This window comes from Echinops telfairi, unplaced genomic scaffold (assembly GCF_000313985.2).
Source record: "Echinops telfairi isolate 266 unplaced genomic scaffold, ASM31398v2 ScPeMD7_7412;HRSCAF=8450, whole genome shotgun sequence".
NCBI classification, from domain to species: domain Eukaryota; kingdom Metazoa; phylum Chordata; class Mammalia; order Afrosoricida; family Tenrecidae; genus Echinops; species Echinops telfairi.
Window position 1 is genome coordinate 4,518,469 of NW_022111312.1, and position 4,966 is coordinate 4,523,434.

Sequence of the window (4,966 nt, forward strand, 5' to 3'; positions counted from 1 at the left end):
GGGTCTCTGTGCTAGCGGCCACACTTCGCATTTCTGGCCATCTCCACGTCCTGGTGTGTCGGTTTCATTTTTCAAACACACATACGTTTCTGCACACATTTTTTTTCTAAGGAAAGGAAGCGAGCGAGCGGCAGGGGAGGCGAGCCTCGCAGGGGCTGTCACACCTACCTTTCCTCTTGGTGCAGTGGTAGATCTGGCCGTGCTCCTGGGACAGGGGGTAAGGGTTGGGCGGGGGCAGAAGGTCCTGGGAGGTGCCGGAGACGCCGTTCTCGCACTGGTACTGGGTCCCCAGGTTGGACGAGGTGGACAGCGCCCGAGATTCGCTGCTGAAAGGACTGTGGCTGGAAGCGACTTTCTGCCTGACTGTGCTCCTGGGAACCACGGGATATTCTTTACTGAAAGAGAGGAGACGAGAGGCTGTGGGTGATGGTCCTCACACGGAGCCACTTCCTCGCCAAGCCACAGGTCCACGGATCCACCGGAAAAAAACACCCAAGGGAAGAGGCAAAGACGTCTTTGGTGAGCAATGTCACCAGGTCCTCTTCGTGTGTGCGGGGAATGCCGTGGACAGCTATTGGGGCATTAGCTTGTCATGGCTCATGCCTTAGACGAGCGGGTGCATGAATCGTTCTATGCATGTGCAGACAGCGGAAGACCACTCTCGACCAACAAGAGCAAGAAGCACCCTACGGGCCATCATCCATCGCAAAGCAGATGCTGAAAAAGGTGCGCCATTCGATGTTCTCTTGTCTCTGTAAGTGCCCCACCACAGGAGCCCTGACGGCATAGTGGGTTGCAGGTGGGTCTGCCAAGCTCAAGGTCAGTGGTTTGAAACGACCAACAGTTTGAACCCCTAAGAGAGAGAGGAGGCTGCCTGCTCCTGTGAAGATTGACAGCCTCGGAAACACACACACACACACAGGGACGACTCTGCTCTGTCCCCCAGGGGCACTGAATGGTAGTGAGTTTTGATGGGAAGCTGCGGAAGAGGCAGGACACGTCACTTGATGTAAGTTAGGAGATGGTGGGCCCTGGCTGCTTCTGGAGGGTAGAATGATGGCAACGTCTTTAGACCCAAGACCCCTCGGTGCACATCGGTGCTATTGTTGTTGTGGGTGGGTGCCATCCAGCCGAGTCTGACTCACAGGAGCCCCGAGGGACTGAGCAAGACTGCCCCGCATGGCTTCCTCGACGGGGCATTCTGGAGGGGAGCGGACAGCCAGGCCTTCTCTCCTGCAGAGCCTCCAGGAGAATGCACAATACCAACCTTTGAGGGTGAACAGCCAAGCACTCCACCACTGTGCCACCCACCCACCCAAACCCACTGTCAGCGAGTCGAGGCTGAGTCCCAGCAACCCGACAGGGCTGCCCTTTCGGGTGTCAGGTGTCAATCCTTCTGGGGGTGGGATAGCCCCTTCTTTCTCCCGAGGGTGGGTTTAAACCGAGCCACAGCACCGCCAGGGCTCCATCCCTATCCGTTAGCACTTGGCTTCCCAGCACCGAGAGCCTATGAACACAATTAGTCCTGTGTTGAAAAAGAAGAAGAAAGATGGAGTCAAAGGATGAGTACTTGCAAAGGATGAGTACTTGGGCAGGGGGTGGGTGCGGGGGGGAGACACCCCCCCACAAGTAGAGGGGGGCAGTCCCAGAGCCCAAAGTGACATGGGACCCCCTCCAGGTGCCTTTTCATCGCTCCCCTCCCTCCTCTGCCCCTCAAGCACCATGCCACTACAAAAGCATAGGAGCAGCTGACAGACACAGCATAGCCCTGCTTGAGAGGTGAGCCAACTAGAAGGGAGGAACGAGATACACAAAGCACCCTGTCCTCCCCCAGGGGGAGTCACCGCAGGCAGAGGAGGCAGAGCAGGCTCCGACTCGGCTCCCAGGGTCAGCGTAGGCCCAGAGAAGCAGGGCTGTTTGTGTTGATCTTCATTCATGCCCAGAGAGGCGTTCTCCATCCCACCAGCCCATGGTCCAAGCAGTGCCCCTGTGAAGAAGCCCCGTGACCTCGGAGAAGGAAGACCATCTATTCCAGCCTCCGTTTCCTTGTCTGTAAACGGGGACGCGACAGAGGATCTTTGGAGAAGCCAGAGTCCTGCCTCCCGAGCCCCTCCAAGACCTGACTTCCCGTGGGCATCTAAGAATAAGGGTCCATCCAGGGAATTAAAGATGCTGGAATTAGGGAGGCTGCACACTCCAGGCCAGACCTGCGGTCTACTTGCTGTGGCACCTAACCTTTCTGAACCTCCATCTCCCAACCTGTGCATGGGGGAACCCACTGATAACGACACCCGTTAGAAAGTTGTACCTGGGACATGGGGCATGGGAAAGTAGAGCTTGGTGGCTCTGTGGTTAAAGCGCTCAGTCGCTAACAGAATGAAGGGCAGCTGCTCCATGGGAGAAAGAGGTGGAAGTCTGCTCCCAGAAAGACTCCGGCCTTGGAAATCCGATGGGCAGTTCTACTCTGTCCCATAGCGCCGCCAGGGCTCAGAATTGACTGCGTCTGATGATAGTGGGACAGCGGGACCCAGTTCACGCCAGAAATGATGGTCATTTCTTTACAAAACGGTTTGGGGTGGTCCCAGCCCATACATTCCTCAGGAGTCTCTCTCCCTCACTTGGAGAATCTTAACCAGGGGAATTGTAAGGGGATGAACTTCAATTGGAAAGTCCATTGGCCTCTCGTTGACATACCCGCCCTTCTTTCTATTACGGAACGGAGGCAGGCAACGAGCCACCATGATCTTAGCAGCCCCAGTGACTGGTGAGCCCTGGTGGGGAGATGGTTAAGTGCTTGGGTGCTAGCCAAGAGGTCACTGGTTCCAAATCGCCAGCCGCTCTAGGGGAGACAAATGTAGCAGTCCGCTTCCATAGTGATGATGGCTTGGAAGTCCACAGGGGCTTCCCACTCTGTCCCAAAGGGCCACTGGGAGTCAGGATCGACTGTCAGTAACGGGTTTGTAGCAAACGCCACCCAGAGGAACCAAATCATTTCGTATCGCCTCGTAGTTGCTGTGCACACCTCAATTGACTTCCGATTTCCATCACTACTTCACAAGGGCAGCTGTTCCCACCTGCCACTGGATCCTGTCATGTAAGGTAATCTGCAGGGTACACGTATTACTTACTGTAGCCCGATTTTTTAAGATACTTTGATATTCCTACTGCAATATGATTGGTTTCCTAGGTACTGGGTATGCTTTGTATTATGTATCAAACCACACTAGTTGGGGAAGGAAGGAGCCCTGGAGGCGCTGTCGGGTAAGCCTAGGACTGGTAACTGCACAGCCGGCGGTTCAAGACCACCAGACGTTCCTTGGGAGGAAGACAAGGCTGTCTGTTCCAGTAAAGACTCACAGCCTCAGAAACCCTCCACAGGCTTTGAGCTTTATTCTGAGAAGGGGTTCAGTTGCCAGAGGGGCCTCCAGCACGGAACAGGCTAAGAACCCCTGCTCTAGAACCAGTGTCGGATGACCCAGTATGCACTAGCTGACTTGTGCTTACTTACTACTCTGTGATGGACAAGTTCAGTCCCTTCCTACAGTATCAAAGCCTCTTTCCAAATGCACAATCCTTGACTGGGATGGGGGACCCAAGAGGCCAGGTCAGTGTGGACTCACTGACTCATTTGTTCTGCACAGTGTCATGCTGCTCAACCGGTGGTTGGGAGACATGCGACCTTGCTCACAACAGGTGGATCGGTAGAGCCCGAGTCTGCCCAATGGCATGTGAAATTGTTCACTGCAGAGTAGGAAGTAAGCAGAAATGAGCCAGTGTTTACCTGGCTTATTGGCTAATCTCCCCCCCCCCCACCTTGCATAAGTAACTTCGGTCCATCTCTGTTGTGACCAGACCAGGCGTTCTTTGACTGAACGTATTTCTGCAATGGACTGTCTAATCCCAGTGCACTTGGCCTCTCTCTGAGCAATATCAGCTGCATAATTTGGGGCTTTGGGGTGCTAACCCAGTTCTTCTGATGCAACTGAAATAAATACTCAGCTATCAGAATGAAAGAGCGCACCTTCAGGGTCTCAAGTACAAGAAACACTACCTCTCACGTGCTGTGATGGACGCAAGTACCTGTGGAATAGGTACTGTTATCCCTGTTTTACAGGTTAGGAAACTGAGGCCCAGGAGACGAGTCCAACGTCACAGAAAGTCACGTACCCAGGATTGCAACCCAACAGTCTCCTCACAACTTCTACACCATCTCCTACTGATTGCTTGTTGTTTTTGTATGGGCGTTTTTTAATATTGTGCTTCTTTTTGTCTCCCTCCAGCTTCCAAGCAGCCATCGAACATATAGCTCTCGGGCTCTATGTGTCTGCAGTGAACGAGAAGGAAGGAAGTTCACAAAGCAGAGAAGGACCCTGACAACAGGGCTCACCCTCTCGTGAGCCATGAGACCAGGAAGACTAGGTGGTGCCCGACCACCACCGCCAAAGACTCTGAGCAGGGGCACAGTCCGTGGATCCCCATAGAAAGGAAGGTGATAGGGAACAGATCTGCACCTTCTTGAAGAAGCCAGATGCGCTGGCTCGACAGAGGCTGAAGGAGTCTCTGAGTTGCTCTTCAAACCATGAGTGCCCCCTGGACCATTAAAGGGGCCGTTTCCCTCAAAGTGTAAAGATGGTCACTCTTGAGTGCTGCTTTTACCTTCTTCTGCATGAAAGGTGTCTACAGAAGACCATAAGGTTTTCCGTGGCTGATTCCTCCTTCTTGGGAGCCCGTTCTACATCTGGAAGCTCTGCTGAATCACGCCGTGCACATGGGGAGACCCTGCTGGCATCTGAAGAACCAGTGACCTATAGCCCCCAGCACCATAGCGACCTGCAAGCCATCCCAGGACGATTTCATAAGACTGTGCACGCCGTGCACACCCCCTCCAGGGAGAAGAACAACAGAAACCAGAGGGGAAGGGAGACAGCGGTCACTGTGAGATATGAAAATAATAACAATCTATCAA

The 4,966-nt window shown here is 53.9% G+C and overlaps 1 protein-coding gene across 2 annotated transcripts in view; it reads right to left on the bottom strand.

Moving 5' to 3' along the window:
- LOC101647125 (T-box transcription factor 5) overlaps positions 1–515 on the bottom strand; it is a 12,527-nt gene extending 12,012 nt beyond the window's left edge. The window contains exon 1 of one of the 2 annotated variants that reach the window (XM_013006395.2): positions 169–515. The gene's annotated coding sequence lies outside the window, so the exon portion shown is untranslated. The remainder of the gene's footprint in view (positions 1–168) is intronic. The other variant, XM_045296892.1, reaches the window with a different exon arrangement.
- Between the last annotated feature and the right edge of the window lie 4,451 nt (positions 516–4,966).